This window comes from Amphiura filiformis, chromosome 16 (genome assembly GCF_039555335.1).
Source record: "Amphiura filiformis chromosome 16, Afil_fr2py, whole genome shotgun sequence".
NCBI lineage: Eukaryota > Metazoa > Echinodermata > Ophiuroidea > Amphilepidida > Amphiuridae > Amphiura > Amphiura filiformis.
Window position 1 is genome coordinate 10,999,000 of NC_092643.1, and position 15,085 is coordinate 11,014,084.

Consider the following 15,085-nt stretch of genomic DNA (forward strand, 5'->3'; position numbering starts at 1 on the left):
ATTTATACAACCCATAATGCAGAATCTCTTTATGATAGGTTTAACCCCGTCCCAGTAGTACTGGCAAACTAATCAGTTTGGTGACAATTTGTGCACCGTCCGTACCATAATTCAAAATATCTTTAAGATAGATATAAAACCTGCCAATAGTACTTGCAAAACGAATCAGTTTGGTGACGATTTATGCATCCCATATTTCAAAATCTCTTTATCATAGGTCTAAACCGTCCTAGTAGTACTGGCAAAATGAATCAGTTTGGTGACGATTTATGCACCCCATATTATTCAGAATCCCTTCAAGATAGGTTTAAACCCAGCCCAGTAGTAGTTTGGTACTAGGTACTTATCATCTCTTCGAAGAACCATGTTGCATCTAAATAGAGGGTGCATATACATGTAAACTTGACAAATATACAGAAAAAAATCATAAGAAAGTCCTTGATACAAGAATAACACGGTACGTTATTATATTTGTGAACAACTACACCAAAAGGCAGGAACTATTTATAAACAGTGACATAACCAGGGGACACAAACTTGTAAATGTACCGCCAGAAATATTTTCTACTTATGGAAGTTGTAAATTGTTGACCCCAATTTTTTTTGCCCAGTGCGCTCCAAAATCTAAAAAGTGGGGGCAGGGCGAGTAAAGAGGTAAAATTTTCAACGTTATTTAATCTATTTCAATTTGTTTTTACCTTCTAATGTTTGATGATGGAAAATCAATTAAATTTGATGTTGAATGTTTGGTGACCATCTATTATCGATTTTGCATCATCAAACATTGTCATTAGAATTTAAACATGGGAATAAAAATAACAGACATGTTGCATCAAATATTCTACATCAAATAAAATGTATACAGCAGGCATTGCTCTTTAGATGATACCATAACAATTGAATGTTTTGGACATAAATGGTAATGCAACCAATAAATAATCAAAATTAACAACAACTTTTGAAAGATGGGGTTTTTTTTCAAAGACATTTTTGTTCACTATCAAGCAAGATACCATTACATAGATTACGCTATATAATAAATAAAAGATATTTCTCTGGTAACAACAGTACAGTACACCTTAAGTGCAGCCTATGCTATACATGTACAACCACCCTGTAGAAAAATGGAATGTTCTTTATTTACATTTTCCATTACAGTAAGCCAAAGAATTAAGGTACCAGTTATGTTCACCCCTGTATATCCTAAATAAAGATTTGATCTGGTCTGATTTAAGACCTTATTTGTATTGTTGAAATTGGTTGAGAATTAAAGGAATGGTGATCTAAAACCTAATGAAGAAACAAAATCAAAAGTTGCAATTTCATGTTCTAATCAATGAAAGCACAACGCTAGATTTTAACGTCCTAATCAATAGAACACAGGGCTAGTTCTCTTGTTCGCGAACGCTTTGTGTACAAATCAATAGGGCATGCATTGGAGCAAACTGCAACTTTTAAATTGGCATCTTCTTTGACTTTTTTGGATCGTCGTGTCTTTATTTCTTGAACAATTTCAACAAATGAGGTCTTAAATTTGAGCTAAAAGAGACAGCTATTGGCTGCTGGTTCCAATTATGATATATCTGTCTTTGTTTAGGATATAGATATACACAGAGTGAACATAACTGGTACCTTAATTCTTTGGCTTACTGTATTTTGGAATTTAATTTACATGTACACAAAGTTCTATACAAGTAGTTGAAAAGTTGAAAGTTTGTTATATGAAAAGAAGAATGATATCCACATGTACAAAAATTGGGGGATTTCAAAATGTTTGAAAAATTTAACAATGTATACAAAGTTGTTTTAGTTCTGCAAGCTGCAGATAATAATTTCTCTGTTTCAGCCTAGGTCAAGTCTACAATACAGTGCATTTGAAGTCAACTCAGTATTGTAACTAATTCACAAACTACAATTTCCTATTTAATAAGACCTAAGGGTGAGTCTAGAGTTTTACAATTTTCAATTATAGTTAGATCAGCTCTAATTGGCGGGAAATATTAGGCTTTTACCACTACACCGAAAAGTTGAGAGCAGGCCAGTACGCAGGATTTCATTTGGGGGTGCTGATTTTGAAAAAGTAGACTTTTTTTCAGGAGGGGAGATTTTGTAAAAAGTGGACAAAGTGTAAAAAACCTGACTTTTTGTATACTTTTCAAAATTTGGGGGTGGGGGTGCGTTGCATTGTGTACGGGCCTGGTTGAGAGTGAAATAGTTTACCTATCTGATCTACATTTTGAGGATTAAAGAAAGTAGACAAAAGTATTGGACTTTAATTAATAATTTGTGATGCTTCTTGCAAGATATCACAAGACAATTCTCAAAATAAAATATATTGATATTAATACTGCGATGTCACAAGGCTCACCGATTAAGAGCTGATCAAACTATAGTCATTCTTTCGTTAAAGTACTGCATGCTTATACCTACCATCCTTAGCCTGAGTATTTTGCTAAAGCCTGGTCCCATCAGGACTCGAGCAAGCAAAATAATGCATCTTTCCATAGAGCAGTATTTGATAACATATACAGCTCTACGCATCTACTCAATATGTCAAAAATAGTCACCCAGTCATTAAAATCACAAATTTGTTGACTTCCTTGAATGTGCAACTTGCTATGTTGCATCTGATGCTATAAATGTTGGCATTTATACAGTGTCTTTCATGTTTATCAAAGCGCTTTATATTTATTCCGCTGTTGTAGAATATGTTAGCTGCCATACAATGCCCAAGGCATGCTCATACCTTTGGGCAGCGCCCAATGGACAATATCTATAACAGCTCGACATTTCAGAGAATGCACAACACGATGACGCGCTGCAGGAGCTCAAACTTGCAATCCAGCGATTGCAAAGCAAAGACCGCCCTACCATCAGACTTCTGTATCAGACTTCTTAAGGCAATTTACCCACAGAGCTATGACATAATTTATCTCAAGCATGATACCAGGCTATCAAAATTAGTCCTTAACTGTCACATGACCAGCTCAGCGGATCAGTTGATTGAATTAGTCTGACGGCATTAGATGCAACAAAGCAAGTTGCACAATCAAAGAAGTTCCAGTATTTGATGTAATTCAACAAATTCACTGATATGTTCTTTGTGTTAATCCACAAGAAGAAACTCTGGCTCATTTATAGTTTACACTACTGAACTACTCTTGTTTCTACACATATCTGCACTAGTTCCCTGAAACAAATTAGATTTCAGCCTTTTTGAAATATAACAGACAAAGTACAAGAACGATATAACAGGTCCAGTGGTGTACCGACCCAGGAGAGTGGCGCAAGCAGAAAGTTCCTGGCTTGAAATATCAAAACATTCTTCCATTTGGCCTGTTTCAGATTAAATTTAACCTCATTTCGGTCCATGTTTTAGCATGACAAATGATATTTCTGTGTGCATTTGTCCCAGTAAAATCTTTCTTGGAGCTCGGTCTGAGGGTCAACAATGCAATTTTGCCCACCTTGGTAAATTTGCCTGATACACCACTGAGCAGTTCATAAATTCTGAATACACTTTGTGTATTGTCATTTTTTTTAAAGACCAAATTTTACCGAATACATATTCTGGCACATTTTTATAAATATTTATATATCAATTATTGATCATTTTTCACTAAATAGTTTGAATTTTGAAAAAGGACGATTTAATACATAAAATTTTGCAATAAAATTATTTTTATACAAAATTGATACATGATTAGAGAATTGTACCAAGGGCAGGGGAAATATGATTGTTTGTATTTTGGAAACCATGCAGTATATAACAATAACAAGTGGTGTAAAAGACCACAATGCACTTTTAAAATTTAAATGTTTATCAAAATGAGATCAAAATGTCCTAATAATGAGTCAATTGGGATGGCATTACAAAGGAATGTTGTTGACTCTTTGATTTATATGTAAATTAAATCTTGTAAAAACAAACAAAATTGCTCAATTGAGAACATTTTTTCTTTGTTTCCTTAAAAAACAGAATATACTTATTTGAGTAAAATTTCTCGTCAGTCATTTCATCTACACTATGCAATAATCAACTAAAAGTGAAAGCTGTTGTTTTTTACCTGCACTCAACACATGACTTAATGGGCTATTCCAGTTGAAATCCATACACCCCCTATGGAAGACATGACCTTAATCTCCCACACAGGGAGTGTGAATTTCAAATGGAGTCGCCTATTCAGGTTTCCCCCATTTGAAATTCATATTCCCTGTGTGGGGAGATATCAAGTCTTCCACAGGGGGTGTATGGATTTCAACTGAAATAGCCCAATAGGCCTACATGTACAACAAATGCAAGCCATACAAAATCTTTAATAAAATTTACAACTTATATCCAATTAATAGTAAGCTACTGCAATCACCTAAATATCAAAACTTAGCAGCCATAAAACCCCATGGGCCCTATTGCCTTTCTTTCGGTGCCTCTGATTGGTCAATTACATGATATAATCAACTGAATGACCAATCAAAATAGTGCATAGATCTCTTTTTAATAGAGCTCTTAGGAATTTAAAGCTTACTTCCCTTCATTAATACTGACTAAATAGTGTACCCCTGATTGGCTCAATATGTGATGCAGCCCTCAATGTAGCCAATCAAAGTAGTTTTTAGAGGCTGGTGGAAGACAGGCCGTTGAGTGACATTTCTAATGATTAAATCGTGGCTAGCAATATCGTTAGAGAGCTGCCTTAAGTTAAATGATGGTTGCGTTTTACTCTGGAGCATGTAATGTCTCCTGATTGATATACAATATCGGCAAGTATTTACGCGAAATAATCAAAAGAAAATGACGCACTTCTTGCGATAGCTTGGTATGATACATGCATTGAAAACATAAACCCTGATCTTACATGTATATAAATCATTTTCCACTTGCTACCTACACAAGTAAACCAATCAGATATTAAATTTGTATTTAACATGTGTCATGTATGTCCTGGATGGTGATTGTAAACTTAATCTAAAATGACACAAAAAATCATTTGGGATGAATGCAAATCTGATTTAAGGCTTTTCCTGAAATGACAGAAAGATATGCGAAATTCTTCCTGTGGTGTCATGCCGCTGCTGCTCATGGGACTTGCCACTTGCAGAAAAGTGCAAGATGAAGCATCAGGCCGATGAAGTGTCAGTCCGCTAAGCAACCAAGCAGTATGAAACCAGCATTAGTAACCTTCATTTTATATTAAATTTTGACCTCCAAACAGTCATCAGTCATCTTGGTCGCTACTACTTGGTGTCAACTACTAAAAAAAATTGAAATTGTGCAGCCCTTTAGGAGACAGGTTTCCAGACTCTCCTCCTGCCACAACGTGGTGTCACAAACCTCAGTATAAGACCATATTATGTATTGGCACTTGCACTTCAAATATACTGAAGATGAGGTAATCTTGGATATAATTTTCAGCACTTGCAACCCTTTTTTAAACTATTCACTGGAAAAAGCAGATAATTTATATGCTATTCATATGCCATCATATGTAATGAATAAATAAAACTAATTTTTATACAAAATTGATTACCGTTGATAAATTATTAATTATACAAAATTATTGATTTACATAATTTACTTTTGTGTGTTGCTGTACAAGATCATAAAAGTGCATTAATATTAAAATATTAAAATTGGTGAATCTTTATTAGAGGGCTTGAAGTAATATATTCTGGTAAATTTTAAAAACATTTAAAGATAAAAATTTCATTCAAAGTATTTTATTTACAATTTTTTTCCCTGACCCCTCCAAAAAAAAAAAAAAAAGATATAATTTACATTTAGGCCTTAAAAAATTGTTTGATTACGTAAACCGACAGACCCCAAAAATAGGCCCGACCCTTTTTTCTTTGCAAAAAAAATGTTTAAAAAATTGTAATTTAAAAAAAATGTTTAAAAAGTTCCAATTTACGCAATTTACAGCTTAAAATGTGTGTAAAAGAATTTTTTTTAACTTGCCAACCGACTTACCCTAATTTTTTTTTAATTTTACGCCAATCAAACAATTTTTTTAGGCCTTATATTCCTCTACATCAACACAAACTGAAATATTTACAATTTATTGCTTGAACATAATTTGCAATATATTAATCAAATATTCCTGTACATACCAATATTTATCAATAGTCAAGCCAGGAAATAAGCGGGCACGGGGAGCACATTTGCCCTTGTAAAGCCACCAATTGCTCCTGGTTCTTGTAAAATTCACATGAACCAGGAGCAATTTATTTTAGAAAAATTGATCCTGGTTACAGTTTTTGTACTTACTTGATGCAGTAGTGCTGGAATGCTATTATATATGCAGAAAATTATTTACTATTTAAAAATTGCTCCTGTTTCTTCAAATATTGCTCCTGGTGCTTGCATATTGCAAAATCCCAGTGATTAATGTTAAAAAACAAATTGCTCCTGGTTCCAGTCTGCTTATTTCCAGGCTTGTCAATAGTACATTTATATAAAGTCACAAAAATAAGTTCTGAGTGGTGGATGCAGCTGGCTCTTAACCCCATGAGAACTACCTGTCGATTGGCCAAAAAGAAGTTTTCATTATCAATTGGACCAATCAGCAACATTGTTAGAATAATTTCACCATGCAAAAAAATTGGGGTGAATTATTTGCAAATCTCCATTCTGATTGGTGATTAAAGTGAAGATATCATGTAATTGACCAATCGGAGGCAATGTTAGATCGGAAGGTAGTGCTCAGGGGGTTAAGAAACCGTCAATATCCTTTGACTAGTTATAATTAAACTGTTATTAGCATGAAATGTCAGTGTGCATGAAAGTTCTTGTTAGTGACATGGATTCCCAAAATTGAATCAAAATTTATTGCGGTAATTATGGTTATTTCCAACTCACTTAAATTGTGTGTGGTGTAAATTATTGTGCTTTACAGTAATTCTGCCCTCCACACACACAGTATCTGCGTGTAAATGGCTAGCAGAGGCTTTGTTTTATGATGGGAGCACATGTACCCAAAAACAATAAAGCCATATTGCAACATTTGCTGAGGACAAGGCCCTCAACGATTTTCCTCTTCTTTTACGGGCAGACAGACTTTTTAAGTCTACAGGGTCGGGCAATCTGGATTTTTTTGTTGATAAAATGACCCCAAATATCACTGAAAACTTGAAAATATGGCCAAAATGTGTCTGCAAAATATTTGCAAACATTTGTGACAGGATCTGGTCCATGGGGGCCAAAGGAGGCATTTTTGAAAATTGAGCAGATCATGTCACATTTTGAAAATGTTGTAAATTTTTTTTTTAAACTTTCCAGCCAAAATCAATATATATTTTGGTCAAAACACAGCTAGTCAAATTATAAAATCTGGGTCGGTTGTACCCATAAAACACATTTTACTTTCTGACAGATACTGTTACTATACATACACACTGGTGATAAAGACTGTGTCTGACGTATGTGCACAACACAGTTGTGCATGGTGTATTGGAAACCCTGATGCTTGCAAAAGGTTACCAGGTCAAATGCATGCACGTCATGTTCAACAATTATTATGAAAAGCTTTTTCATCACAATCAATAGCCAGTATTGATTATGTACAATTGATTATGGAAGATAACACAGCATGGTGAATAAGGAAGATGGATAAAGCTGTTTCCCTATTTCAATTCAACCGAACATCTTTGGGCATGAAAAAGCTCATATGTGTTTGTGGCCCCTGAACAAACATGTTTTAGAACAAAACTGCCAACCAGTTACATTTATAGGGGTTTTGCTTTAAACATGTTCTGGGGCCAATGATACATAGGTTTTTCCTGCCCAACGGCACAATGCATACCCAGGGCTTAGAGGAAGGAGGACCTATCTGCAATAGCTGCCCTGTAATAGATTTGACAAATTCTGCATTCTAATGTATATTGTATACAAAATTTGACACCTGGCAGCTTTTGCAGAAAGGGTCTTCTTGCACTAACCCACCGATATATCTTACACTCTAGATGACCTCATCCTATCCTCGTCGGCATTATACGAAACCGTATCGTCATCCGAGGGCGTTGTTGGCGTGAATACAACGGTAGGCTCCATATCATCTCCAGAAACTGTCACAATTGGAACTGTTTCTTTAGTACGTTCAGATATGACCTGGTCATACGGGGGCGGTGCATCAGGATCAGTCGGTGCATGGGGATCGTTCATCGTCCCGTACGGGGCGGGAACGACTCGGTACTGTTCAGTTCGATGCAGATTCTGCCGCTGCCTAGTGCGATTGGGCGTTGGGGGTGGAGTGTCACCGACGTACAATCTACGATATATTAAATATATTGCAAATAATATAGCAGCTGGGAATATGATGCTGACGGCGATATCACTCCAGCTTGATCTTTTGCCTTTATTTGGTTTTGTGTTTGATGGAATTTTCTTGGTCGAACAACGAGAAATTGAGGATAATCGCATCTGAGCATATCACTCCTGCATCATTGTCATGGTTACACCCAATTATATTATTTTGGTATTTACAACTTAAAATATTGCTTTCCTGTCCGCTACACTGTACTTTGGTCAGATGAATATGCCCTGTACCTTTACCAAATGTTGGTATCCCTGCTGCGCCACTGATGGCGCTGACAGTGTCGGTAAACTTGAGCTGACGGCAGACGACTCTTGCATCGCTTTCATCCCATTCTTCGTCGCAGATTGTCCCCCATGCATTATCAAGGAAGATCTCTACTCGCCCTTGGTTTGGATATGCTCCATTTGCAAGTCGAATATCAACTGAAAACAAGCATTTACAAAGAGAATCAGAGTGAAACTAGCAATCATTACTACATTAATTGGCTTTCAGAAAAACAACCCGTCACTATCTCATGCTCTGATCAATGTGTGGGCACTGTTAAAGCCATGTTGCAACATTTTCATAATAGATTTGTCTAACTTTTCCATAAAATTATAATTAGAGAGGGCAGCCTATCTGCTGTGTCCTGGCAGAACATCAGTCAATATGAGACATTAAATATTAAATGCGAGGATCCAGAGGATACATGCCTGAGAAAATATATAATAATTAAAGAAATGGAGCTCAGACAAACTGGCATTATATAATAAAGGAGAGAAAAAATCAGAACCGTTCGGATTCGAACCCGCGTGCACTGACGATTACATGTCAATCAGCTCACCACCACACGCCACAACAGCTCATGGCGGATCTACCAGCGAATAGAACATGTAATGATTTTATTCTCTCGAAAATGTCGCACGGCCAATGTAAATTAATTATAATTAGAGAGGGCGGCAGTTTTCACCGTCAGATATCGTCGTCTGCATTCCATAGTGGCGTATAGTGATTTTTGGTCATTTTTTTGAAAATTGGCACATATTTTTAGTGATGAACTTTCATTTTTCTAAGTCTCATCACCCAAAATTAGCTCAATTTATAGTTAAATGTGGTGTATTGTTAATATTTAGTTTACTGCATTAATTCTTACCTGCCTGAGCAACCGCTACCAGCATGATGGTGCTTACCCACGTTAGAATACTGGGCGGGGAAAGAGCTATGTGATTGCAGCACATGATGAGGAAGGATGTTGACGGATGGCTCATTGGCACTGTGATGAAGTCACCATAGATTGGTTAACCATTGCATACATACTAGCCACCTGGCATTGGCTGCTGGTATTGAAGTCACATGTTGCCATCTAGCAGCTGATGTTTACCCCATTATTTACAGCCGTGTGCCATGGGAGACATGCTGTGAAAGGTCAAGAGAATAAAACATACATGTTATTCGAGAACTCTACATCAGGGATCTAGAGGAAGGGATAAGCATCCTAGTCTGCTGCCCTCATTCGAAATATGTATCCTAGGTCTAGACAATAGGCGGATTAGCGGCCATTTTGTCTTCGACATGATTTTATTCACGTGTCCTTATACTTTAGTACACAAATATATAAGTTAACAGGTTTACAATATTAAAATTATATTTTTAATATACAATATATTCTGTAGTAAATCGATCAAATGACGGTGATTGTTCAGGTATTATATGCTTGATAAAATTAAACTGTCTGACCAGCTAGTATTCTCCTCCGCCGTCAGTGTGATTCCAGACACACCACGTACCGTGTTGCGAAGGTGGAGGAGACTAAAGCTGTATTGACGAACACGCATGCGTTAAAAAATATGTAGCCTAGGTCGAACAATAGCGTGACATAGTTTCCGGCATTGTTCCTATGCACTTTCACCCTCCTGTCTACATGTAGCTTCAAATTTGCACACGGTAGATGTACGATTCAATGCTAGAGTCCATTACTTTTGTTTTTCAGTCGATCAGTGTTGACATTTTTGGCAACAGATGTTATTTATTCTGTTTTAAATGTTGAAATTTTGATGAAGGTTATTTCGATGAGTTACCTGTATCTTTTTACGTTAAGGTTGCCTATTTTGAACGGTCTAAACTTTTGTTGAAGAGCAAATTTAGCAACATTTTTTATGCAATCGCCCATCGTAATCAGCCGATTCACTTCTGAACTTCTAGTGATTGACACGGTGTCATGCTTCAATGCATCCGACTAGATTTTGATTGCAATGGTCTCTTGCCTCGAATGTGAAGCTATCGGTGAGTAAATTTGTGGTTAGACTTCTTGAGCAAGTGTACTGTACATGTCACAAATTGAAAAATAATAGTGAAGTCCGATTTTTTTATTGCTTTGGGAAAAAATTATAGATGTATCGTATACAAGTTTATTAGAGATGAAGGATCACTTTATATTTTTGTAGCTCAGAATCTCATATTTTAAACATTTGAATAAAAAGAGGCAGACCTCCTCCTTTCCTCAAGCACTGTTGTAAAAGACCGAAAACTACTAATAATGCTAATTTAATTTTACAAACTAGTAAAGAAAAAAGAAAGAAAAAACATTAATTTTAATGGCTTTACCACTAAGGCGACAAAAATAATCTATTCTACGGGTGGACAAACCTTCCAAAAACATAAAATCTGTGTTGGAAATAAAGCATGGGGCTCTTTTTGAAAAATCTATCATCAATCCAGGCCACTGATAACCGATGGATAGGATATGAGGATGGAGCCACGGTATCATATTCGTGGAGGCGCAATGGATTACATAAAGCATTGTAACTTTGTGCCGATTTGAAGATCCGCCAAGCTATTCATTGAGAGGTACCTTTTGTTCAAGACAAAAGAGTTCCGCCATTAAATCGGTAACTAACCTGACAGCGTATTAACGCTTTACCAGGCAGGCTACTGTCAATAAGTGATCAAAAGAATGTCATGTGAAAGCGCCCACTTGACTGAGAGGTACCTATTGTCCTGATTAAACCCAAGGGTGTGACTGCGTGTTCGCCAGCACACAAAATCATGCACTATACTGTCGAAGTACAATTATTTACGACCCATCTTTATTTAGGCACCTCATTTAAGGATACGATACATGATTTACCGACAAGTGACTCATTTCGAATGCGATCATGAATTTTGAAGAAAAAAAGTTTCCACAGGCTTCGTCGGGACTCGAACCAGCGATTCTAAACTTCCTTCGATTCTGCGTCTAGCGCTTTACCACTCGGCCACCGTGGCAGTTGAGCGGAGGAGTGTGATGATAAAAGATAAATCTCATAATGCCATCTTTAGCCTTTTGTTTACTAAAAAAAGACGCGTTTTGTAAAGATAGATTAGCCTTTTATGCATAAATAGCACGAACGTTTGGGAAAGGTTTCAAACAAATGATAAAGACACTGATGTGATGATGAAATTGCGTAAGTCGGGAATTATCTGCGTCGCAATGTTTTGTTTTGGTTTTAGGAATGTGACCTTAAAATTTACGACTTCATAACATTATCATTCGAAATCAACAAAAGATATTTCAACACTATAAGTCCTCGTTCTTTCTCTAGAATGTTTTGTACATGTATGTGAAATAGCTTCAACAATGGTTACGCTGCATAATGGTAAAAATAGCCTTGACCTAAAAAAGGCGAGAGGTACCATAATTCTGGATTCAGGCTAAATTTAAAATTGATATAAAACGTTTGTTTTTGATCGATTACAAAAATTAATTTTTGTCGTATAAAGAAATTGTATCTGGTGTGAATTACACTACAGTTTTTATTCCTAGGGCTCTTTGACTTCTTCAAATAATTTTTTTAATGATAGAGTGAATCCCCTGGCCCTCTATAATTACGCACAAAAAAAAGATCGACCCCCCTTAAATCAATTCAATAGAGTTATTGATCGATTACCGTAACAACGTGCCATAGCTGCTATATAGGTCTATCTGTGTCACTATCAATAATTAACTCCTTCGCAGTAGGCCTATATTATGTTGTTATCATGGCCTGTTCAATGAAGTCAAATGGGTTTCTTAATATCACGGATATCCATTTTAAAGGCCAGTAGAGGCAATTGAGGTAGTGAAGCCTGTGAAGGAGGAGTCGAGGGGTGAAAAGTGGAGAAGCGGATGTGTGATCGTGATTGTAGGGAGGGGAGGAAGACAAAAAGAAAAAGAAAGGAAGATGGGGAGAAGGAAAGAGAGAGGGAGACGGAGAGCGATGGCGTATAGATGGAGGGTGGGGGGATAAATCCCCCGAATATTTTGCCAGGTTGGATTGTCCATACAATCTCCCACACCCCCACCCCATGTTGACGCCTGTGTGTGGGTTTCTGTCGAAATCAACCTCATATTTGGCCATGTTAGCCACAAAATGCCATTTTTTTAGTGCTTCGCGCGTATTTATTCCACTTTTGTCCCATATTTCAACAGTTTAGTTTCAATAGGCCTGTGGTAACATTTTTCGGGCGCCACTGCTAAAGTGTAGGAATAAGAAAGAATAAGTGCAGAGAAAGGAAAAGAAAGTGATGAATAAAGAAAATAATTATTATTATAAATTAAGCATATAACAGCACTAGGCAGCCATTCAATGATGCCAAAACCTTTATGCGTTACGTAATTAAAACACCCAGTCAGATGTATTTTACACCTGCCAAACACAAGTCACCCAATTTCGAAAACTAGACGTTGAATGTACACTCTCATGAATATTGATTGGCAACATTTTCCAATATGTCAGCGCTCTAATCGGAAACAATAGAACAAAAGACCCTGCAGAGCGTTGGATGGAGCTATCTCAAAACGCATCAGAATCAGTGAAGCATGACACCATGTAAAGCAATGGAAATTCAGATGTAAACAACACCTATCACGACGGGTAGTTAGTCCACACTCCATCTGCTATCCACTCAGTAAATATTGTGTTGTTGTGGATAGTAGATATATTTCTTGATCAACTTCATCTTGGTATGATGTCGTGTCCGAGAATAGCAAAAGAATAGTCAGAAGACGTGTATGACTCCACCGGTCCAGGTGTGTTATGCAGTATCACTTCAGATTCAGAAGTCGTCCAACTGGAACATACCAGATAACTTTCAAGTTAGCTTACATATCAATTAATTCCTAGTTTTATCATACCAGTAAAACATCATGTACATACATGTATACATACTGCAGAGCGGATTTGAGTTTTCTTAGAACAAGGGACGTGTTCCGCCGTGTTAACAGTTAAGCTTATGAAAATTTATATGCGACGGATTATTAGAACAAAACAACAACACTGATGTGTCTTGACTTGACTTGAAATCTTGTCAATCGACAGCTCTTAAACTACGTCAAGACAATTTCCAACCTTAGTAAATATATATGCTAGCATTACACTTGTTACTTCAGTATTTACTCACAATATTAGTGAATTTAAGTATGTATTTTCGTCTCATTTCAAGAGCATCTGGACTCGTAACTTCCAATCAATTTGTTTCAGGATGATCATCGATTTATCTCTCTGTGCAATGCGCAGATGCAGTGACCTTTGACACTTGAACTTGAGGTGACGGGTTGTCACAACGCAGGCGCAGATCAATTATTTATGACAGATTATTTTTCCTGTGACGCACAAAGAAAACACTTGTTTTTTGATCCATTTTCATGAAAATGGAAGACATATCGAAACGAAAAAAGACCACACGCGATAGCACCTTCAAGTAGAGACATTAATGACAACAAAATGAATATAAAACGTCAAAGGAATCGTCCTCTACCTGCTGATGATATGCATGGTCCTTCAACAAGTTTTGCAAGGCCAGATATGGTTGATGGCGAAACAGATCAGATTCAGTCAAAACTGGGAGAACTTTGTTTAAGTCAAATGCCAGAACTGTCAAGCACTGTGCAGGCAGAGAATAACAGTACAGAAGAGAATATGGGAATCAAGTATCGAAGGCTGAATGTGACAGAACGTGTGAAAAAACAAGCTTACGCATGCCCAAGTTACTCGGAGAGTATTGATGAAAAATCAAGATTTTTCCAATTTCAAGTGAACAGGCCAAGAAGTTTTATTTCAACTTCAAGTGGTACGGCAGGAAGTGAACCTCATATCGATACAAACATACCTTTTTTCTCCAAAGAATCTAGTGTATCTCCTAATACTTCCACTTTAAATGATTTAAATGAGACGGAGGATTCTCAGGATTGGTTATCGACATCTGATGATTTTGTTGAACAGCAACCTGAAAGCATAACCACGCCACTCCAACAATTGGACATGGATGTATCCAGAAACTCATTATCACAGCATGATGACAACCAGAACTGCATTATAACTGTACCATCAACAAACAGTTTGGCCCTAAGTGTTGAAAACCATGATCTCTTTTCAGTAAGCCCAGATATGAATGCACTTTTAAATTCAAATTATAATGGGCTCCCATTAATCCCGATATTTGCATCAAGGCAATTAAATCCATCTCAAAATGTTGATGTGAATTTACCAAGGCCATCACCATTTGTAAATGGTTCGACAGACTTGGATGATGAAGGATTTGAAGATGAACCAACTGAAAATGAAATGACTGTTAATAGTGACTTGGAAGAAGACTATGCTCTCTAAACTTAAAGAGGGCATTTCATTTTTCTTTTAAAACTTTGGGCATTTCGTGATCCACAGCATTTTGTTTTTCTTAAGGGCATTTTGTGATCCACATCCTCATCCCCCCACTTTTCTCCAAAAAAAAGTTACGATTTTTATACTGGAATCCTCTACATACATGTAATGTTTAGG

General features: G+C 36.6%; 1 long non-coding RNA gene across 1 annotated transcript; it reads right to left on the minus strand.

Moving 5' to 3' along the window:
* Window positions 1-7,135: 7,135 nt before the first annotated feature.
* LOC140135558 (uncharacterized) lies at window positions 7,136-13,803 on the minus strand. The gene is made up of 3 exons (XR_011856538.1): window positions 13,710-13,803; window positions 9,445-9,707; window positions 7,136-8,734 (listed from the first exon to the last, which is right to left on the minus strand). It is a non-coding gene; the product is annotated as an uncharacterized lncRNA (long non-coding RNA).
* Between the last annotated feature and the right edge of the window lie 1,282 nt (window positions 13,804-15,085).